Source organism: Hypanus sabinus, chromosome 2 (genome assembly GCF_030144855.1).
Source record: "Hypanus sabinus isolate sHypSab1 chromosome 2, sHypSab1.hap1, whole genome shotgun sequence".
Taxonomy (NCBI): Eukaryota; Metazoa; Chordata; class Chondrichthyes; order Myliobatiformes; family Dasyatidae; genus Hypanus; species Hypanus sabinus.
Window position 1 is genome coordinate 109,929,604 of NC_082707.1, and position 24,626 is coordinate 109,954,229.

Below are 24,626 nucleotides of genomic sequence, written 5' to 3' on the forward strand. Positions count from 1 at the left end.
GGCGGGGGGGGGATGAATGGGCAAGGTATTCACGTAGGGAGCGATCCCTGCAGAAAGCCGAGATTGGGGGGGGGGGAGGGGAAGATGTGGCTGGTGGTGGGATCACATAGGAGGTGGCAGAAGTTACGGAGGATTATACGTTGGATCTGTAGGCTGGTAGGGTGATAGGTGAGGACCGGGGGACTCTATCCCTGGTGGGCTGGCGGGGGGATGGGGTGAGGGTAGAGGTGCGTGAAATACGGGAGATGCGATGGAGGGCAGAGTTGATAGTGGACAAAGGGAAGCCCCTTTCTTTAAAAAAGGAAGACATCTCCTTTGTCCTAGAATGAAAGGCATCATCCTGAGAGCAGATGCGGCAGAATTGAGAAAAAGAGATAGCATTTTTGCAGGAGACAGGGTGGGAGGAGGAATAGTCTAGGTAGCTGTGGGAGTTAATAGTAACAGAATTGAGTAGAGTCAAAATGCCCCATTACCACTTAACAATAAAATCAGTTTTTTTCTTACCACTAACAACAGGTTTACTGACATATCCAATTTTCTTTCACCCTCTTCTCAAAACAGTGGGTAAATTCATCCCTTTCCAATTGGTGGAAACCATTCCAGAATCTATAGAACTTTGTAAACTGACAACCAATGCACTCAGTATTTCCATTGCTGCTACTTTTAAAACTGAGACACAAGGCCCAATTTATCACTTTTCAGTCCTGTTAATTGCTTCAATATATTTCTTGAATCAAATTTATTTTAGCTCCTCATCGACATTTTCCTTCACAGAAACAGACAAAATACAGTGGATACTGGTTAATTGGGGGGTAGCCACTTATTTGGGATAACTCAAAGAACAAAATCTAATCAAGAGAACTGGTATCTTTTCATTTATTTGGGACACTACTTCACATAACTGGGACAAGAGACTGTTGCCAAAATGTCTGACTACAGTCAGATGCATGCACTTGTGGGGATGTAAAACACTATACCATGATTAGAGCAAACAATTTTTAAAAACAGCATGAGTTGTGTGTGTCTGTTCAAAAAGCAGTGAGTTTTGTTACTGATAGTTGGTGAGAACTATACAGTAAGACAATTCTGAACTGTCTTGCTCACTGCAGTTCCAAGCATTCAGGTTTGGAGATGCGAGAAACAGGCGGGTGTGAAAAGGAAACAAATCCCCTACTTCAACAAGTTAGGGACCACAAAGAATTAAGATATCAACAGTCGTCTTGAATGTTACAATGAAACTGAGGATTTGGAAATTGCAATTGTCAAAAGCATTACAAGAAGACCATCCGTTTTCTGCACTAGGTCTCCGGCTGGTTTCTTACAGTTAATCAAAAACACACAGCATACACTCTGCCAATATCCACCGCGGCATGCAAAAGTTTGGGCACCCCTGGTCAATATTTCTGTTACTGTGAATAAAAGACGACCTGATTTCCAAAAGGCATAAAGTTAAAGATGACACATTTATTTAATATTTTAAGATTACTTTTTTATTTCCATCTTATACAGTTTCAAAATAACAAAAAAGGAAAAGAGCCCGAAGCAAAAGCTTGGGCACCCTACGTGGTCAGTACTTAGTAACATCCCCTTTGGCAAGCATCACAGCTTGTAAACACTTTCTGTAGCCAGCTAAGAGTCTTTCAATTCTTGTTTGGGGGATTTTTGCCTATTCTTCCTTGCAAAAGGCTTCTAGTTCTGTGAGATTCTTGGGCCGTCTTGCATGCACTGCTCTTTTGAGGTCTATCCACAGATTTTTAATGATGTTTAGGTCGGGGACTGTGAGGGCCATGGCAAAACCTTCAGGTTGCGCCTCTTGAGGTAGTCCATTGTGGATTTTCAAGTGTGTTTAGGATCATTATCCTGTTGTAGAAGCCATCCTCTTTTCAACTTCAGCTTTTTTTTAAAACAGACAGTGTGATGTTTGCTTCCAGAATTTGCTGGTATTTAATTAAATTCATTCTTCCCTCTACCAGTGAAAAGTTCCCCGTGCCACTGGCTGCAACACAAAGCATGATGGATCCACCCCCGTGCTTAACAGTTGGAGAGGTGTTCTTTTCATGAAATTCTGCACCCTTTTTTCTCCAAACATACCTTTGCTCATTGCAGCCAAAAAGTTCTATTTTAACTTCATCAGTCCACAGGACTTGTTTCAAAATGCATCAGGCTTGTTTAGATGTTCCTTTGCAAACCTCTGACGCCGAATTTTGTGGTGAGGACACAGGAAAGATTTTCTTCTGATGACTCTTCCATGAAGGTCATATTTGCGCAGGTGTCACTGCACAGTAGAACAGTGCACCACCACTCCAGAGTCTGCTAAATCTTCCTGAAAGTCTTTTGCAGTCAAACGGGAGTTTTGATTTGCCTTTCTAGCAATCCTACAAGCAGTTCTCTCAGAGAGTTTTCTTGGTCTTCCAGACCTCAACTTGACCTCTACCGTCCCTGTTAACTGCCATTTCTTAATTACATCACAAACTGAGGAAACAGCTATCTGAAAACACTTTGCTACCTTCTTATAGCCTTCTCCTGCTTTGTGAGCATCATTTATTTTAATTTTCAGAGTGTTAGGCAACTGCTTAGAGGAGTCCATGGCTGTTGATTGTTGGGACAAGGTTTGAGGAGTCTGGGTATTTATAAAGCTTTGAAATTTGCATCACCTGGCCTTTCCAAACAATGACTGTGAACAAGCCATAGCCCTAACAAGCTAATCAAGGTCTGAGACCTTGGTAAAAGTTATCTGAGAGCTCAAATCTCTTGGGATGCCCAAACTTCTGCATGGTGCTCCTTTCCTTTTTTCAATCTAAAATTGTACAAAACAAAAATAATACTTGCTTAAAATGTTGAAAAGAATGCTTCATCTTTAACTTTGTCTTTTTGAGATCAGTTCATCTTTCACAGAGACAGAAATTTTGACCAGGGGTGCCCAAACTTTTGCATGCCACTGTTTTAGGAACTAACACAGTTTTATTGTATTGCTAGTGTTCGATTTGTTCTGTATTCCATTGCTTACTCAGTTTAATAGTAGTTTGTCCTTTTTTTAAAATGCATTTTTAACCAATCCTATGAAACTTTAGCTAATTGGGGCAGCTGCTTAATTGGCCCAAAATGTACTGGTGCCAATTATTCAGAATCCATTGTATTTATCTGCCACTTCCTTCCTTCCCAATATATTTTTTTCTATCTCGGTCTGCATTAGCTTTTGTTAATTTTTCCTTTTACATATCTATGGATACATGCTTGCTATTCCATTTCCTTTCCTATTTGCCTCTCCTTTACCAAATTCTAAACTTTTCTCAACCTTTAGGCGTGCTGCATTTTCCTCTGATTAACAGTATCATTAGGTTCTCTTATTAGCTACAGCCAAGTCATATTTCCTCAGATATCTGAGCCCTAAATGTTTCCAATTCTTTAAAGTTTAGCTACTATCTGTTTACTACCTTATATTTTCATGAAATTTCCTAATCTATCAGGCCAATTCACAACTCATGCTTCTGTATTTTGTTTATTTAAAGTCCTGGTTTCAGATTGAACAAAATAATCTTTAATTGTTTTATGAACTTCCATTATATTATGATCACTATTCCCTAAAGACCTCTTGTATCTAAGTTATGAATTATCCTCTTCTCATTGTATGATACTAGATATAACATAGCACTTCCCTGGTTGGTTTTCAACAAAAAGATCTACAAAACCATTTCTTGTAGCCTATGAATTTACCCATCACATAATTTCATTTACTCATTCTCTCTCTCTCTCTCTATATATATATGTATGTTGGTGCGTGGCCAAGTGGTTAAGGCTTTCATTTAGTAATCTGAAGGTTGCTAGTTCGAGCCTTGGCTGAGGCTGCATGTGTGTCCTTGAGCAAGGCACTTAACCACACATTGCTCTGCAATGCCAAGCTGCAGGGGTCCTAATGCCCTTTTCTCCATCAGTAGCATGGAGAGGGAAGACTTGCAGCTTGGGCAACAGCCGGTCTTCTATTAAAAAAAAACTAGGATGTCTAAGACTTTTGCATAGTACTGTAGTACTTTTATGTATTGCACAGTACAGCAGAAAAACAAATTTCATGACATATGCAAGTTTTTGATAAACCTGTGTGTGCGTCTATTGTGGCTTGAAAGTGGGAAGGGATAGGGAGAGGAGAATCATGGTGCGAAAAGGAAAAGGAAGAGGGGATGGAATGGGAAGCACCAGAGAGACTTTCTGTAATAACCAATAACGATTCCAACGAAACCCTTCCTAAAGGGTCAGCTCCCACCTCCTCCATTACTTACGCCATGCCCACTGAATCAAAACCTATTTCTCATACCAAACATAACATCATGTATTCAATTCCCTTCTTGTGACCCTAGAACTGATTCACACATAGCTCAGAAAGTTATCTACAAATTACTAGCTTTGTGACCTGCATTTTACTTTGGATGCTGGCTGCTCCTTGAGCAGAAACTCTTTCGCCCTTTTCGGTGTTTGTTCCCACCTGGATCAGAATTATGGATCAATCCTTCCCATCACATTGCTCTAGCTCCATGGAGATACTGCTGACCTTGGTACAACACAGGTAATAAAACCTTTGGGACTCATGCAGATGGCTGCAGGAAACAGTACTCTGCTTCCAAATATAATGTCCCCTATCACAATAACTTTTCTCACTTCTCCAACTTTTATAGCCCCTATACTATTGCCTTGTAGTCAATTTGCTCAGCCTGCTTTCAGACTCTGCTTTTCCACACACATTTCTTGTTGGGTTTTGCTTCAATTCTACCCTTAAATAGAATTGAAACTCCTTCACATGCAATTAAATACTATAGTCCCTTTGAGCAATCAATCTGACGACTTATTAAAACAAGATTTCCCAGTAATTTTCCCTTTCCCTGATGAGTCTCAGTATCCAAGTCTTGAAATCTAGCACATCAATTCCAAATAGAAGTTCTTCATATTAATTTTCTGTGTGGATGCCAAAAGTCACCAGCTCCCACATACTAGTTACAAGACCAGTCTTTAAATTTAAAGTAATTAAGTTTTACTATAAAATATAAAGAAATGGTAGAAGTCTTAATACTTACACATCACACTGCTGAATTATCACTCAACTAGGAGTCATGCTGGATATGTTGAAATCTATTTCTATTCCCTTGCACTGGGAATGCTTCCATTAGCCAGCAGTTCAAACAAGGATTTTTAATTCCAAACAACTAATCTAACAGAGAACTGAATTTCACCAAGCCACTGATTATCAGTTTAATATTTCTCACTGGATATCTGCATGCCTCAGCTCCAAAGAGATTTTGGATTGCATAGAGGGAGATGGATTTCAAAAGAAGCAAATGAGGCAGTTGAGATATTCTGTGCACTGCCATTCCTGAGGAGACTTTGGATTGTGCATAATTAGGCACAAGGGCCAATAAAAAGTTAGGCATAAATGGAGCAGCCATTGTATGAGTGGGAAGTTCAGGCTTAGGCTCAGTGAGGAGAGGCAAAGACCATAGGTAGTCTTTTTTTGTTTAATTTTTCTTTCTTTCTTATTGCTGTGTTAAGAGCAGTGAGAATGACAGGTAGGATAGTGGAATGCTCCTCTTGCAGGACCTGGGAAGGAAGGCAGACCTCCAGTGTCTGGGACGACTACAGCTACAAGAAATGCAGTTTCTTTCAGACTGTGTTAAGGAATTGGAGCAGGAGCTAGATGAACTTTGGATCATTTTGGAGGCTGAGGGATTGATCAACAGGTCAGACGGGGAGGTAGTTACCTCTACAGTGCAGGGCACCAGTAACTGAGTGACTGTCAGGAGGTGGAAAAGAGATAAGCAACCAGTGCAAAGTACCCATATGGTCATTCCTCTTAACAACAAGTATACTGCTTTGCATGATGTTGAGGGTGGGATGATCTAGCTACATAGCCAGAATCTGTGCCAGAGACCTGATCTATGTGGCTCAGATGGAAACAGGGGAAAGAGGCAAGCTGTAGTGATAGGGAATTTAATGCTAGGTAATCAGCTGTGTGAATGAAAGTGAGATTCTAGGATGTCACGTTGTATGCAAGGATGCCAGGATCAGGAAGATTTCAATCGAGTCCACAGCATTCTTAAGTGAAGGTGAGCTGCCAGAGGTCATGGTCCACTTCAGTACCAATGACATGAATAGGAAAAGTGCTGAGGTCCTGCAAATTGAGTTTGGGCAGTTAGGTGCTAAGTTAAGGGACAGGACCTCCAGGGTTGTGACCCCAGGACTGTCATACATGCCATGTTCTAGTGAGGCCAGAAATAGGAAGATCATACAGTTTAACACATAGCTAAGGAAATGGTGCTGGAGGGAAGGCTTCAGATTTTTGGATCATTAGACTCTCTTCCAGGAAAGAGAGGGGCAGGGGGAGCATTCTAAAGGTGGAGGGTGAGCAGCCAGAAGTCTTGGTACATATTGGCACTGACATTGGTAGGAAAAGGGAGGAGGCCCTGAAAAGAGAATTTAGGTAGTTAGGTAGAAAGCTGAAAAGAATGCCCTCCAGCATAGCGACCTCTGGATTGCTGCCTGTGCCACGCGCCAGTGAGGGCAAGAATAGGATGATTTGGCAGATGAATGTGTGGCTGAGGAACTGATTCAGGGGGCAGGGCTTCAGATCACTGGAATCCCTTCTGGGGAAGGTATGACCTGTACGAAAGGAATGGGTTACACCTGGAGCCAAGGAGCACCAATTTCCTCGGGCAGCTTTGCTAGAGCTGTTGGGGAGAGTTTAAACTAATTTGGAGTGAGTTGGGAATCAGAGTGATGAGAATGTGGCAGTTGGCATACAAGCAGCTTCAATGAGACCGTCAAGAAGGACAGGCAGAAAATAGGGCAAATTTGCAGTCAGTGGGGATGAGTTGCCATATAATGTGGAGAAAAACCCAAAAGGGTGATGAATACTGGGCTGTGGATGTTAAATTTGAATGCACACAAAATACAGAATAAGGTAGATGATCTTGCTGCACATTTAAGAGATTGGCAGGTATGATGTTATGGGTATCTCTGAATTGTGGCTGAAAGATTATAGGTCGGAGCTTAACATCCAAGAATACACATTGTATTGAAAGGACAGACAAGTAGGCGGAGGGGGTGATGTAACTCTGTTGGTAAAAAATGAAATATTACACAGGCAACCATGACTGAACAGGGAAGTCAAAGACAACATGAAAAAATCAAAACAGAGGGCATATAGGTAGAGGATTGGAAAGCTTTTGAAAACCAATGGAAGGAACTAAAACCATTATGAAGGAAAAGATTAAATATGAAGGTAAACTGGCCAATAATAGCAAACAAGATACCAAAAGTGTTAAGATACATAAAGAGTAAAAGAGGGCAAGAGTAAATATCAGACCACTAGAAATTGCACTGGAGAAGGATAAATTAACAGCAGACAAACTAAATATTTGTCATCAGTCTTCACTGTGGAAGAAGCTACCAGTACACAGGAAGTTCAAGAGTGTTGGGGGCAGAAGTGAGTGTAGTTACTAAAAGGTGCTTGGACAGCTGAAAGGACTCAAGGTAGATAAGTCAACTAGACCAAATGGACTTCACCACAGTGTTCTGAAAAAGGTAGCTGAAAGTGACTGTGGAGGCATTAGTAATTATCTTTCAAGAAACAAGAGATTCTGTCATGGTTCTGGAGGACTGGAAAATTCCAAATGTCACTCCACTCTTCAAGGAGGCAGGGACACAGAAGAAAGGAAATTATAGGTCAGTTAGTCTAACCTCAAGTGTTGGAAAGATGTTGGAGTCAATTGTTAAGGAGATCTCAGGGTACTTTGAAGTACATGATTTAATAGGCCAAAGTCAACACGGTTTTCTTAAGTGAAAATTTTACCTGGCACATCTGTTGGAATTTGTTGAGGAAAAAACAGACAGGATGAACAAAGGAGAGTCAGTGGATGTTGTTTACTTGGATTTTCAAAAGACCTTTGACAAGTTGCCACATATGAAGCTGTTTAACAAGATAAGCGCCCAGGAGAGTATTACTGGAGAGATATTAGCATGGATAGCAAATTAGCTGATTGGCAAATTAGCAGAAGGTAGAGTGGGAATAAAGTGAGCTTTTTTCTGGTTGGCTGCCAGTGACTAGTGGTGTTCCAAAGGGGTCAGTGTTAGGACCACTTCTTTTTACGTTATATGCCAATGACTTAGATAATGGAATTGATAGCTTTGTGACCAAGTTTACAGATGATACGAAAATAGGTGGAGGGGCAAGTAGTGTAGAGGAAGCAGGGAGGCTGCAGGACTTAAACAAACTAGTAAAGTGGGCAAAGAAGTGGCAGATGGAACACAGAAGGGAATTGTACGGTCATGCACTCTGGTAGAAGGAATAAATGGTCTAATTCTGCTCCTAGGTCCCATGAAAGGTGGAGCCTGTACAGAAAGGACAGTTTGTACCTGAACTAGAAGGGGAATGAATATACTTGCGGGAAAGTTTGCTGGTGCTGCACAGGGCTGGAAACCAGAGCCAGAGTTGTATGTGGATGGTAACCAGAGCAGATAGTGGAATGGCTGTGGAGACAGATGGTATCAAACCTACATACAAAGTCAGGAATCGAAAGGTTGAGCATGATAAGAGTATTGTTCAGGGCTGTGTATATTTCAATGCAATCAGTATTGCTGGAAAGGCAAATGAGTTAGGGGATGGATCAGCATGTAGAAACATGACACTGTAGCCAAGAGTCAGTTGCAGGTGGTTCAGGACTGGCAGCTTATTGTTCCAGAGTTCTGTTGCTTTAGATACAGCGGGAGGGATTAAAGGGAGAGGGGTGGCATTAGTAATCAGGGAAAATGTCAAGGCAGTGCTCACACAGGACTGACTGGAAAGCATAGATACTGAGGCTATATGGGTGGAATTGAGGAATAAGAAAAGGATGATGTTAATACTATAGACCGCCCCCCCCCCCCCCAAAACAGTCTTTGGGATATAGAGTAGCAAATTTGTATAGAGATCGCAGACTGTGGCAAGAAACACAAGGTTGTGATAATAGGTATTTTTAAACTTTCCACATGTTGCCTGGGATTCCCACACTGTAAGAATAGGCTGGATGGGATAGATTCTGCCAAATATGTTCAGGAAAGTTTCCTTAATCAGTATGTATAGACCCCAAGTAGAGAGAGTGTGATACTAGATTGATAGGGAATGAGTCAGGGCAAGTGACAGAAGTTTGTGTAGGGGAACATTTTGCATTTTGTGATCATAATGCCATTAGTTTCAAGAAAATTATGAAGGATAGGTGTGGTACTCAGTTCAATATTTTAATTTGGAAGAAGTCAATTTTAATGGTATCAAAAAGGATTTGGCAATATGGATTGAGACAGGTTGTTTTCTGTTGATGTCTACTTGGTAAGTGGGAGGCCTTTAAAAGTGAAATTATGAGTGTACAGATTTTGTATGTTCCTGCCAGAATAAAAGGCAAGGAGGATAAAGAGGTTATTGAATGAGTCCCTGGGTAATGAAAAGGAGCTGCAGGTATAAGCAAGGAACAAACGAGGCACTTGAGAATAAGAAATGCAAAAGGCACTTAAGGAAATCAAGAGGACGAAAAGGTAAAAGGCTACTCTAGCAGACAAGGTGAAAGAGAATTCCGAGGGCTTCTACAAATATATTAAGAGCAAAAGGATAGCAAGGGCCAGAACTTGACATCAGGAAGATCAGAATGGTAATCTATACATGGAGCCAAAAGTGATGGGCAGGAACTTAGAGAGAATGTTTGCATCTGTATTTACCTGGGAGACAGGCACAGAGTCTATAGAAGTGAAGCAAAGAAGCAGTGAAATCATGGACCATATACAGATTACAGAGGAGGCGGCATTTGCTGTCTTGAGGAAAATTTAAGTGGATAAATCCTGGGCCTGGCAAGGTGTTTCCTCCAACCCTGTGGTTGCAGGGCTGTAATTTCCGTAGTGCGCCCTAGCATGGATATTTAAAATAACCTTAGCCACAAGTGAGGTACCAGAGGATTGGAGGACTTGGGGAAATGAGTTACAGGGAAAGGTTGAACAGATTAGGACTTAATTTGCTGGAAAATATGAGAAAGAAGAGAATTAATAGAAGTGTACAAAATTATGAGGGATGGAGATACTGTAAATGCAAGCAAACTTTTTCCACAGCGATTTGGTGAGATGACAACTAGAGTTCATGGGTTATGAATGAAAAATGAAAAGCTTAAGGGGAACATCAGGGGGAACTTCTTCACTCAGGCTGATGAGAATGTGGAACAAGATGCAGTGGAAATGGTGGGTGTGGGTTCATCTTCAACATTCAAAGGAAATTTTGATAGGTACATGGATGGGAGGGATATGGCGGGCAGTTATCTGGGAGCAGGTTGATGGGACTAGGCAGATTAATAGTTCAGCACAGAGTAGAATGACTAGAGGCCTGTTTCTGTGCTGTCTTCCATGACTCTATGCAGTATAGAACATCTGAATTTTTTGAGGAAAAAAATGAGTAATATACCTATTGTTTAATCATAGCAATTATAATAAAGAATACATCTAAAAAAAATCACTGTATTCTACTCAACCCCAGTAGTATAATACGATATTAAATTTCAGTAATTGGTGCAATTAAAGCCCATCATCATTACTTCCCATTCCAGTGCCATAACAACATTTTACACAAACACAAGCACTTAACTCATCAACATTGTTCAAAATTTGCAAAACATCACAAAATTATTTATGGTATATTCATGTCCTGTCTCATGGACATAGAAGAAGAAAGGGACAAGAAATGTTCACTCTTTTTAAAATCCTGTCTCATTTTCAGCTTGGCTTATTTAGTAGTATTCTTGTCAAAGCCAAATGACTACAATATGGATTTGTGCAGCTATCACTACAGCACAGTAACTGAAATCAGTGCTATGCATTTTAGATGGCACATTAAACTCATGACCCCTCAAACGCACATGAAACATTTTCTAGCGCCAAGGAAGAGCAGGATGCTCTCAGCACCGAAAAGTAGGTTATTTTCCTTTGGGATTCACATGGCGTTTGTAAAACCAAGTATAAAATTTGATGCCTTTCTTTTTAAGTAATCTATCAAATGTAATTACACACACACACTGTACATAACTATAACTACACTGCACTGGGCTTTTATTCCCTTTAAAGTTAACAAGATTGCATCTTACAATTAATTTCCACATCACTGCATTATCCTATAACAATGTTAGTGGAACTAACAGTATGTTTATTATCAGAATCATTAAAAACCAGTCTTGGTTTAAATTTCTATGGAACGATTACCAAATTATTTCAATAACTATTCAACCAACTATTATCTTTTTCCCTTCTAGACTTCAAAATACTGATCATCCTCCACAGATTAACAACCAAAGCACATGGGTTCAATAATATTGTAATTCTGGACCTGCTGGTTACAAAGATCTTTGTAGTTAAGTTCATGAAAAATCATATTTATAGACTTTCATGAAATTGGTGAGTTGGTCCTCATTATAACTTGAGCTTTCAAAAAAGCAGCTCAGTTACAAATTTCTAGAAAACACGGCAAACCATTGAGTACTGTAAACAAGACAAATCCCACTGCCAACAATGATGCTGTTTCTACCCTCAGACAGCCATCTAATTTTTGTTAAAGTACAGCTCAGTAACAATGCTCATCTGTACTTCCTATGCTCTTTGAGATTTCTAATTTATACCAACCACTGCATTAATTTCAACTTTAAGAACACACAAATGTAAAAAATTAGTCTTCTATTAGTGTTCTTAGTGCTGCCAATACACAAAAAATACATCCTAAGCACTCATGGATACTAAGTACAATGGAGGTATAAAACTGAAAAAAATCTGTGAAATATCCAGTTTAAACAAAACTAAAAAAAAATCACATTTCCTCTGTTACCATTTTTCTTGTCAGAACAATTACATACATATGAAAACTAAAAATTTACCCATTCAAATACCCTTGTAAGAAACTAAAAAAACTGTTCCAAGATCACTACATAAATCTGATCAATTAACTTCACTGTAGATTCCTGTTGATGATTCACAACAGATCTTAGCTAAAGAACAATGGGTTTCATTATAATAATAAAATCACCCTTACACCGAGGAAATTATTTTTATTTGTTTAACTAACAGTCAGCTCATTTTCAAAATATACATTTTCTCCAGACCACTGTTAAAAAGTTCAGAAACCACAATGAATGTTAAAAGAATGAAAGTGAAAGCAGTTTTCTGTATTGTCCACACCTTTCAATGACCAATCAGGTTACAGTCCCTACAACGTTGCTTATTTATACAAACCCTGAATCTTATAATAAAACGAAAAGAAAGTGCAAATCAATTCATCTATCTCACTAATTCACTATCACAAACAAGTTAGTTGCCTCAACTCGTGGTTAAATGCAAATTCATTTTTTAATTTAAATTCAGTAACTATTACCCTTCAAATCCATAATTAACGTTACCTGTGCATCATTTTACATATATAAATTATCTAAATTCACAAATCCTTGAAAGCCACAAGGAAATCCCTTACCACAAAACAATACAAACCTGTGCAAATAAGACCTCTTTTTCTAAATAAAGAATCCAAGTAAAACCGATTTACTTAAAAAAAACACCATCAGGTATTGAACACACACAAATAAATGCCTCTGTGCACATTAGTGACGCAAAGGCATGAACAGAATACACCATGAGGCAATAAATATTACAGTGGGATTGCATTTTCTGCAGCATCGCCAAAAGCTGCTCTATCACTGTTATTTCGTCGATCCATTCTGTCAGAGCCAAATGATGCTCTCCAACAACAAAAAAAACCGCGCCGCTTATATCCACCGGGTTTCAAACAAATGCTTCTGCGTTCTTTCAAGGTCAATGCCATCTTCCAAAAAAAAATTGTAAACTAAAACAAACCCCTAAATGGTATCTAGAAGAGGAAGCAATCTTGCAAATCGTATTTCTGTGAGGCCTTCATAACATACACTGCAAATAATGCCCACGTTTGGAGATTACCATGGCCGACTGGATCCCGAGGATGTTCAGTAAAATGCTGACTGCCTACAGCGCCTGTGTCAAAAGCAGGCGTGATGAAATTACAATCAGTCAGAACGTGCAATCCGCGGATCCGTTCAACTACCCGGCACTATCATATAAATGATTCAGCTTAAAAGGGCCGGGTGGGAAAATGGAAATCTGCTCAGAACTTGGCCAGGCAACCAAATGAACCACACAAATCCCAATGAGTAGAGTCGAACCGGCGCCCTCCACTCTGCCCACAATCATCCCGGGCTAACGGGACGCCCCCTGCAGAGCGGCCGCGGCCGCAGCCTCGCTCACCCACTGCCCCGGTGTGAGGCAGTGCCCGAGGCTCACCTGTGAAACAGCTCGACATCTCCAACACCCGCTTTTGCCCCCGCCGCCCGCTCCTAACGTTACAAGCGGCGGGGTCTTTTGTGCCGTCCCTGTTCCATCGCCCAGCGAGGGGGCGAAAAGAGGGTAATGAGTCCGTCCCCTCAGTCAGACGGCGGCTGCCGCTGCCGCTCCTCCTCCCTCCATGGTTGCCGCAACCTCTTACGTCGCACTGTACCATCGCAACCGGCCGATTCAACTCAAGCCACAAAGCACGCGCCACGCCCACCCGCTCGTTTCCTGGTCTCCTTCTGCCATTGGACGCTGCCCGACACCGTAGGCGGGACACCGCCCTCCACTCGCTCTGATTGGTGTAGTTTGACGCTCGTCTGCTCGAGCTGACGAGAAAATCCTTCATTCATCACCGCGCAAGCGCGCCGCATATATTCTGGGAATTGAAGTTTCCAATGGTAAAGTTTGTTTCACTGCCTTCGCTGTTTAATGCTTTGTTTAAAACCCCGCATAAAAATTAAAGCTTAGTAGCAGGAAAGATCTATAATATAGAATGTAACGATAGAATACCTCGAAAAGAATAATAGAGAACAATGGAGTTCTGAAAGGGGCATCAAGTTTGACTCTTTCACTGGAGTTCTTTGAGGATAAGACTGAGAGTGGCTACGTAGGCCGATAAGGCGGTTAAGAAGGCTTGCGGAATTACTTGCTTTTATTAGTCCAAAACTTAGGAGGTTATGCTGCAATTTTATAAAACTCGGGTTAGGAACACATCTGGAATATTGCTTACAGTTCTGTTCGCCCCACTACAGGAAGGATGTTGAGACTTTGGAGAGAATGTCGAAGTGATTTACCAGGATGCTGCCTGGTTTAGAAAGCATGTGCAATCATGAGAGGCTGGACAAACTCGATTGTTTTCTCTGGAGGTTGAGGGGAGATCTGACAGAGGTTTGCAGTATTATGAAAGTGGACAGGGAGTATCCAAGTAATGAAGACCTATGCTATTCAACTGGTTAGACAATCACTGATATTTCTAACCTCTTGCTTTGACAGACTGAGGTACCTATCCTCTTCAAGTAGGTTTCAACTATAGTGGTGCCCAAGAAGAACGAGGTGACATGCCTCAGTGACTATCATCCAGTAGCACTTGCATCCACTGTGACAAAATGCTTTGAGAGGTTGGTGATGAAATTTACCAACTCCTGCCTGAGGAGTGACTTGGATCCGCTCCAATCTGCCTACTGTCACAACTCATCAACATCGGATGCCATTTCACTGGCTCGTCACTCAACCCTGGAACATATGGACAGTGAAGGTGCATACATTGGGATGCTCTTCATTGACTACAGTTCTGCATTCAATGCTATTATCCCCTCAAAACTAATCAATAAGCTTCAAGACCTTGGTCTCAATACCTCCTTTTGCAACTGGATCCTCAATTTCCTCACTTGCAGACCCCAGTCAGTTCTGATTGGTAACAACATCTCTGCCAAATCTCCATCAGCACAGGTGCATCACAAGGCTGTGTGGTTAGCCCCCTGCTCTACACGCTTTATACTTATGACTGTGAGGCTAAGTACAGCTCCGATGCTATATTTATGTTTACTGATAACACCATTGTTGTGAACAGAATCAAAGGTGGTGATGAATCAGTACATAGGAGGGAGATTGAGAATCTGGTTGAATAACAACATCTCTCATTCAATTTCAGCAAAAACAAATAATTGATTATTGACTACAGGAGGAGGAAACCAGAGGTCCATGAGCCACTCCTCTTCAGGGTACCAGAGGTGGAGAGAGTCAGCAGCTTTAAATTCCTCAGTGTTATCATCTCAGAGGATCTGTCCTGGGTCCAGCATGTATCTACCATTACGAAGGGATGCAGTAATGCCTTTACTTTCTTAGAAGTTTGTGCAGATTCAGCATGTCATCTAAAACTTTGACAAACTTCTATAGATACGCAGTAGAGAGTGTACTGATTGGTTGCATCACAGCCTTGTATGGAAACACCAATGCCCTTGAATAGATAAAAATTATAAAAAGTAGTGAATACAGTCCAGTCCATCACAGGTAAAGCCATCCTCGTCATTGAGCAGATCTACAAGGAAAGCAGCATCCATCATCATGGAAACCCACTATCCTTGCAGCTGCCATCAAGAAGGAGGTACAGGAGCCCCAGGTCCCACACCACCAGGTTTAGGAACAGTTGTTACCCCTCAATTATCAAGCTCTTAAACTAGAGGGGATAACATCACTCACCCCAACACTGAACTGATTCCACAAACTATAGACTCACTTTTAAGGACTCTAGAACTCATGGTCTTGATATTTATTGCTTTTTTTTTTCTTATTGTATTTGCAGAATTTGTTGTCTTTTGCACACTGGCTGTTTCTGTCATGTATGGTTGTTTATTGATTCTATCATGTTTCTTTGTATATACTGTGAATGCCAGCAAGAAAATGAAAATCAGGGACCTACTTTTATGTACTTTGATAATAAATCTTATTTGAACTTAGTTGTTGAACTCTAACATGCAAGCATTTGAACTCTGATGCACAGTTTCAACCCAAAACATCGATAATTCTTTCCTCCCACAGGTGTTGCTCAACCCAGTGCCTCCACCAGATTGTTTGTTGTTCCAGATTCCAGCGTCTGCAGTCCCTTCCATCCCTGTCTTTGAAATCTGATATCAAGTGATTTGGAAGAGAAATGGTATTTATGATTATTTTCTTCTTCTATATTATGTATTGCTTTGAACTGCTGCTGTGAAGTTAACAAATTTCACAACACATGACAGTCATAATAAACCTGATTCTCATTCTGATTCTGATACCAATATGTCAGAAACCCTAGGGTGGAAGGCCGCGTCCTGAGGACAGTTGTAGCATACACAGAGGAACTAAGAGAGAGGAATGACATCCTTACAGGAGTCAGGGTGGGTGGAGCTATGGACAAGATTGCTGCAGGAGCCAGTAGGTTCATAGAAGATATTGGTGGATAGTTTATCAGCTTGAATGAAACCAGAGGATCTAGAAAAGGAGGAGAAGTGTCTGAGGCAGTCCAGGTGAATTTGAGGGCTGGGTGGAAGTTGGAGGCAATTGAGAATTCCACATGAATGCAGGAAAAAGCAATAGTTCAAAGCTATGTGTAACTCTACATGTGGATAGAAAGGAGAAATTCTGACAATGTTGTTTGGCTACAGAACAGGCACAGATGAATATAAGCACAGAAAACTGGAGACATTGGAAGTCAGAAGAGAAAATGCTGGGGATTATCAGCAGGTCAGACAGTATCTGCCAAAGAGAAACAGGTTTAGTGATTCAATTCTGATTAAAGATAATCGATCAGAAATACTTATCCTGTATCTCTCCCTACACAGGTGCTGAGTGACCAGCTGATCTTACATCCCATTTCAAGCATGTTCTGTTTTCATTTTGGATTTCTAGCATTTGTACAATTTTTACCCCATTTTGAATTATGCAGTGTGTTGATTTGTAACTGCACAACATTGTCAAACACATTCAATTTGCTTTGATAACTTAAAGACAATAACGTAGAGGGGTATAAATTGGATGGATAATAAGAAACTCCATCCAAGAACAGAAACCAAAGGACAGAGATTTAAGGAAAGGAGTGAGAGAGTTAGAGGAGATCTGGGGGTCAGAATCTACTTGAGAAGGTGGTGGAGGCAGGTGTTCCCACAACATTTGAGAAGTGTGTAGACAAGAACATGAATTGCCAAGGCTCTGAAGTCTCTGACCAAGCGCTGATAAATGGGGTTAGTATAGAAAGGCACTTCATAGTGTAACACCATGGGAAAGGTTTCACTGCTAATGTAATGGTCTTTCTGTAGAAGCAGTGTTTGAGTTATGGTGAGAGATAACGGGTGCTTTGGAATGTGAGTCGTCCAATGATGGGAGGGTGATTTCATGCCGTGTGCCAGACACCAGGGTGACCTGGGTCTTTTGTTTGGCGGGAAATAAAGAGAGAAGACGTCGGAGTGGAGCCATGATTCGACGAAGGAGGATCAGCAAAGGGGAAACCGTGAGCTCTAGCCTGTGCACGTTAGATTATTTCATTAAAATGGACCCTGTTCTTTTTGTTTTTCTTCACTAATCCGTTAGTCAAATTAAGAATTATAAAGCTAAATCATTTAATGGCATATGGCGTACTGTTTGTTATTTCGTAGTACTGTACTGATTTATAAAAGGTAACACATCACACAGCAGCCACACAAGCAGGAAGCTTTGCACCTCCATCTCATACATTTGGTGGGACCAGAGATCATCTTCCCAGACTTACGCAGCCAACAGAACCTGAGGGTTACAATTGTGGGGTTCGTCCGGGATTGATTTCATTGGATGCTGTGTGACAGCCCTGAGCAGTGGGTTGTGTGTGCTAAACTATTGCCCGGTAAAGCAATTACAATGGATGCTGCCGGGGTTGAGCAGTGGTGTGCAGCTACGGGGTTACTGGTAACAAAAGTGTGCGTGTTGAGTGGGGTAGATATTCGTACTCCTGATGAATTGTTAATTTGACTTTTAAGTGCTGTTAAAGCTGTAGGGAAAGTTATAATTGTGGTTTAACAAAATGGCAGGCACAGACTTTGTTTTAGTTCAGATAGCGCTAACGTAACAGCAGTGGAACTGCCTGGTACTACTGGGGCCCCAGGAGGGGGGTGGGTCTGTGGGAGGAGACCCACATACTTTCCGGGAGGAGGCGAGTGTAGGGGAGTGGGCCAAATCGCAAGTTGAGTCTGCCGTAGTTGGGGACGGAGACTTCAAAGACAGGGTACTCTCATTTCTGTGGAGCGAGGGGAAGGAGCGGTCTGATTTGGAATGTCTAATGAGTCCCCGTCTCCCAGTGAAGAGTGAGAATTCTGAGTTAGTACCTGCCCTTATCTCTCTGGTGAATAAATGGGAAAATGCCCAGGGTCAAAATCCCAGCTATCGTAGCCTGTTCTCGGGAATGAAGTCCACCCCTAAAGGGGAAGAGGAGAATGGCACAAAATACTCTGCAGATGCTGGGGTCAAAGCAACACGCACAAAACGCTGGAGGAACTCAGCAGGTCGGGCAGCATCTGTGGAAACAAACAGTTAACATTTCGGGCCGAGACCCTTCATCAGGACTGAAGAGGGAGGGAGGCAGGGCCCTATAAAGAAGGTGGGGGAGGGTGGGAAGGAGAAGGCTGGCAGGTGTCAGGTGAAAAACCAGTAAGGGGAAAGATCAAGGGGTGGGGGAGGGGGAGCAGGGAGGGGATAGGCAGGAAAGGTGAAGAAGGAATGTAAGGGGAAAGCACTATGGGTAATAGGAGGCAGAACCATGAGGGATAGGCAGCTGGAGGAGGAGGCAGAGTGAAACTAGGATGGGGGAAGGGAGGGGGTGTGAATTACTGGAAGATGGAGAACTCAATGTTCATACCAAGGGGTTGGAGACTACCCGGGTATATGAGGTGTTGCTCCTCCAACCTGAGTTTGGCCTTATCATGGCAGCAGAAGAGGCCATGTATGGACATACCCGAATGGGAATGTGAAGCAGAGCTGAAGTGGGTGGCAACTGGGAGATCCTGTCCGTTGTGGTGGACGGAGCAGAGGTGCTCGCCGAAGCGGTCCCCCAATCTGCGTCAGGTCTCGCCGATGTAGAGGAGGCCGCACCAGGAGCACCGGATGCAATAGATGACCCCAACAGACTCACAAGTGAAGTGTTGCCTCACCTGGAAGGACTGTTTGGGGCCCTGAATGGTGGTAAGAGAGGAGGTGTAGGGACAGGTGTAGCACTTACGCTTGCAGGGATAAGTACCAGGTGGGAGATCTGTGGGGAGGGACGTGTGGACCAGGCAGTCGCAGAGGGAACGATCCCTGCAAAAAGCAGAGAGGGAAAGATGTGCTTAGTGGTGGGGTCCTGCTGAAGGTGGTGGAAGTTGCGGAGGATAATATGCTGGATCCGAAGGCTGGTGGGGTGATAGGTGAGGACAAGAGGAACACGGTCCCTATTGTGGTGACAGGAGGATGGGGTGAGGGCTGAAGCACAGGAAATGGAGGAGATGTGGGTGAGGGCATCATTGATGACGACTGAAGGGGAACCACAACCTTTAAAGAAAGAGGATATTTGGGGACATCACGTGATGACGTAGGATCGAGACGCTGGAACACAGCTCTCCCGTAAAAAATCAATAAATTAATGTTTAAGTGAAGAAAAGTTTGTCAATATTTTCTAAAAGTTACTTATAAACTACTCCGGATTGTTTCAAGTTATGCCTCACAAACAGAAGATGAAGAAAATTACTACCGTGAAGACAACGCAAGTTGGAACAGAATCGAGGCCCACTTCTGCCAAAGAATCGCGGGCTCAGGTACATTTCACCTCCGGCAATACAGAACAGGAAACTGCGGCAACATCGGTCAATCCTAAAGAAAAAGACCAACGAGAACTGTGCAAACGTGAAGGAAGGAGAATGTGCAAACGAGAGCAACCAGAACTACAAATCCCAGTTACGACTGAAACCGAAAGTGAAAGTGAATTTGAGGGAGAGTCAGATTCTCTGGAAAAATCAGACAAAGATGGAGGTAAAAGTCTTTCTGGAAATATAGAAAAGACTTTGGTGTAAATAATGCATAAATTATGTGCATTAAAAGTAATCAAAAGAAAAATGACAAATATGGAGATTATGTTTGATAAAATGACAAAAAGACAGGAAAAAATGGAAAAGAGAATTATAGATTTGGAAACTACAACGGAAGACATGGTTGAAAGAATGAATAAAATGGAAAATGATACTACTGCCTGGACATCAGAAAGAAAACAATTTTTGGAAAAAATTGATAGGCTTGAAAATTTTAATAAATGAAACAATATTAAAATTGTTGGACTTAAAGAAGATATAAAAGGAGAAGATCCAATAATTTTTTTTCAAAAATGGATCCCTGACAAATTGGAAATGGAAGGAGAAACTCTAATTGAGATTGAAAGAGCTCATAGAGCCTTAAGGTCAAGACCTCAAGCTGATCAAAATCTACGATCAATTTTGATAAAATGCTTAAGATACCAAGATAAAGAAAAGATCCTGAAGGCGACTGCCCAATGTGCCAAAAAGAGAAACGGGCCATTGATAATAGAAGGGAAAGCAGTTCTTTTTTATCTTGATATAAGTTATAACCTTTTGAAGAGAAAGAAGGAATTTAACCCAGCGAAAAAAGTCTTATGGGAAAAGGGTTATAAATTTATAATGCGTCACCCAGCAACACTGATAATTTTTTTGGAGGAGGGAAAAAGAAGAATTTTTATCGATTATCGAGAAGCGGAGGAGTTCGCACATAAACCTCCATCTATTCGCTAATTACACATAGAGATTTCCAAGCGTAATGGATTAAAGATGAAGATAGAGACAGTGAATAGAAGTGATGGACATTTAAGGATGATACAGGGGAGAAAAGCAAAATTTCAGAAATACTAATTGAGAATAGTATTTTTTTTCTTATATATATACTTTTTTATGTTGCAGGGGGGCTGGGGAGCTTTGGATCGGTTACTGCGGGATTCACGTGTGTAATCATGGTGATCACCATGACCCGTACAACAGAGGGGGGTAATGTTGTGTTCTTTTTTTTCACAATATTAGTAGGGGGGGTATTTTGTTTTTTCTTTATACTCTATTTTTCTTCTATCTTTCTGCCTGGATGATCAGTGGGGACACACATAGCAATATGGAGAATTTTATAAAGATTTCCCAAGATACCACGAAAGTTGAAAGATTAGGTATTATTATAGATTGGAGTAACATAATTAAAAATAATGACTAATTTACCGAATTTTTAAAGTTTTAATGTTAATGGGCTTAATGGACCGGTAAAAAGAAAAAGAATTTTAACATACATTAAAAAAATGAAAACAGATATAGCTTTTTTACACATTTAACAGACATAGAACATCAGAAATTAAAAAGAGACTGGGTTGGAAATGTTATTGCAGCTTCATTTAATTCAAAGGCGAGAGGAGTTGCAATTTTGGTTAATAAAAATTTACCAATTAAAATACAAAATGTATTAATTGATTCGGCGGGGAGATATGTAATTATACATTGTCAAATTTTTTCAGAACTATGGACTCCTATGAATATTTATGCACCAAATGAAAATGATGTAAAATTTATACAAGAGGTCTTTTTGAATTTGGCTAACGCACATGACAAAATATTAATAGGTGGAGATTTTAACTTTTGTCTAGATCCAGTTTTAGATAGATCAACAAAAGTTGTCACAAAATCAAAAGTAGTAAAATTAACTCTATCATTGATGAAAGACTTAAACTTGATTGATATATGGAGAAGAATTAATCCAAAAGAAAGAGATTATTCATTTTATTCAAATAGACATAAAACATATTCAAGGATAGATTTTTTCCTATTATCAACGGATATTCAAGATAGAGTGAAAAATGTGGAATATAAAGCGAGAATATTGTCAGATCATTCTCCTTTGACAATGATAATGACAGATAAAGAGGAATCAATTTATAGGTGGAGATTTAATTCAATATTACTAAAACGTCAAGATTTTTGTGATTTCATGAAAAAGCAGATTCAGTTCTTTTTAGATACAAATTCACATTCAGTTGATGATAAATTCATATTGTGGGAAGCAATGAAGGCATATTTGAGAGGTCAGATAATAAGTTATACTTCTAAAATTAAGAAGGAATATATGATAGAAATAGATCAATTGGAAAAAGAGATTACAAAATTAGAAAAAGAATCTCAAAGAAATATGACAGAAGAAAAACGAAGACAGCTTATTAATAAGAAGTTACAATATAATACATTCCAGACATATCGAACAGAAAAAGCAATTATGAGAACTAAACAGAGATATTATGAACTAGGTGAAAGATCACATAAGGTCCTTGTACGGCAGTTAAAAACAGACCAGACTTCTAAAACAATAAATGCAATTTGAACAAGAGTAAATAAAATTACTTATAAACCTTTAGAAATTAATGAAACTTTTAAGAATTTTTATTCTGAGTTGTATAAATCAGAATCACAAAATGATAATGTCAAGATAGATAATATCACAAATAACTTCCAAAATTGAATACGGAAGAACAGAAGGGATTAGATATGCCTTTTACATTGAAAGAGGTCGAAGAAGCCCTACAATCACTTCAAAGTAATAAATCTCCAGGGGAAGATGGTTTTCCGCCTGAATTTTATAAAAAGTTTAAAGATTTATTAATTCCTCCTTTTATGGAGTTAATACATCAAGTGGAAAGAATGCATAAACTTCCAGAATCTTTTTCGACAGCTATTTTAATAGTATTGCCAAAAAAAGATAGAGACCTTTTAAAACCAGCATCATATAGACCTATTTCTTTATTAAACACTGATTATAAAATAATAGCAAAAATCTTGTCTAACAGATTATCTAAATACTTACCAAAATTAGTACATATGGATCAAACAGGATTTATTAAAAATAGACAATCAGCAGATAATGTAACTCGGTTATTTAGTATAATCCATTTAGCGCAAAAGAGGGAGGAAATGAGTGTGGCAGTTGCTTTAGATGCAGAAAAAGCATTTGATAGATTGGAATGGGATTTTTTATTTAAAGTATTGGAAAAATATGGATTAGGAGTATGTTTTATAAAATGGATTAAAACCTTAAATACTAATCCCAAAGCTAAAGTAGTGACAAACGGTCAAATTTCAACACCATTTCAGTTAACAAGGTTAACTAGGCAAGGTTGTCCATTATCACCTGCTTTATTTGTGTTGGCGATAGAACCATTAGCTGAATTCATTAGAATGGACCCAGATATTAAGGGTTTTAGTGTTAATCAGGAAGAATACAAGATTAACTTATTTGCTGATGATGTTCTGCTTTATTTAACAAACCCATTGCAATCATTGCGTAAATTATCCTTTAGATTAGAAGAATATGGGAAAATATCAGGTTATAAAATAAATTGGGATAAAAGTGAAATTTTACCTCTTATTAAAGGAGATTATAGTCAATGTCGATTAATAACTCAATTTAGATGGCCGGCAAATGGTATAAAATATTTAGGTATAAGAGTTGATAATGATATAAAGAACTTATATAAATTAAATTACTTACCATTACTGAAAAAAATTCAAGAAGATCTTGATAAATGGATGGTATTACCAATAACATTAGTAGGTAGAGTAAATACCGTAAAAATGAATATATTCCCTAGACTACAGTACTTATTTCAATCACTACCAATACAACTATCGCAGAAGTTTTTTCAAGAGTTAAACAAATATGTGAGGAAGTTTCTTTGGAAAGGTAAGATGTCAAGAATATCGTTGGAAAATATTGATCTAGGAGGGTTACAACTTCCAAATTTTAAGAATTATTATGAAGCAAATCAACTTAGATTTATTGCATCTTTTTTTTGAGAGAGAGAGACCGGCATGGATTGGAATAGAACTAGATAAGATAGGAGAAAATACACCAGAAGATTTCATATGTAAATGGGAATCTAAATGGATACGGGAAAAGAAAAAATCTCCTATATTAAAACATTTGATTGACTTATGGAATAAGATAAATGTTGATGATGAGACAAAGAAATCTTTATTAGCAAAGAGATCTCCAATTCAAAATAGACTTATTCCTTTTACAATGGATAATCAACTTTTATATAATTGGTTTCAAAAAGGGATTAGATATATAGGAGATTGTTTTGAAGGAGGTCATTTGATCAATTAAAGAATAAATATGAAGTATCAAACAACACTCTTTTTTGTTACTTCCAACTAAGGGCTTATTTAAGAGAAAAATTAAGTCAAACAATGTTATTGCCGAAATCTAATGAAATAGAAACTTGAATTCAAAAAAGAAAGATTAAAAAATTTATCTCTTGTATGTATAACTTGATTCAAAAACAGGCAATTAAACAAGGAGTCCATAAGTCAAGACAAAAATGGGGAAGTGACTTGAATATTAAAATTGAAGAAACAAATTGGTCAAGACTATGTCTTGATAGTATGACAAATACAATAAATGTCCGGTTAATATTAGTGCAATATAATTTTTTACATCAATTTTTTATTACACCAGAAAAAATAAATAAACCCAAATTTATCCGATCAGTGTTTCTGATGTAACCAAGAAATCGGTACTTTTTTACATTCTACTTGGTCTTGTTCTAAAATTCAACCTTTTTGGACAAATTTGTTTTATTGGAACAAATTATTGGAACACAACTTCCACATAATCCAATATTATTTTTACTAGGCGATATTGAAGGGATAAAACCGAAACCCAAA

At 39.6% G+C, this 24,626-nt stretch overlaps 1 protein-coding gene and 1 long non-coding RNA gene across 3 annotated transcripts in view; one reads left to right on the top strand and one right to left on the bottom strand.

The window, feature by feature from the left end:
- The window catches only part of LOC132382062 (tau-tubulin kinase 2-like), a 377,848-nt gene extending 364,303 nt beyond the window's left edge, over positions 1-13,545 (bottom strand). For both annotated transcript variants that reach the window (XM_059951917.1, XM_059951909.1), the window contains exon 1: positions 13,345-13,545. The gene's annotated coding sequence lies outside the window, so the exon portion shown is untranslated. The remainder of the gene's footprint in view (positions 1-13,344) is intronic.
- Positions 13,546-13,776: 231 nt separating this feature from the next.
- The window catches only part of LOC132405320 (uncharacterized), a 32,044-nt gene continuing 21,194 nt past the window's right edge, over positions 13,777-24,626 (top strand). Inside the window, exons 1-2 of the long non-coding RNA XR_009515814.1 lie at positions 13,777-13,790; positions 15,931-16,045. This is a non-coding gene — a long non-coding RNA (uncharacterized LOC132405320). The remainder of the gene's footprint in view (positions 13,791-15,930; positions 16,046-24,626) is intronic.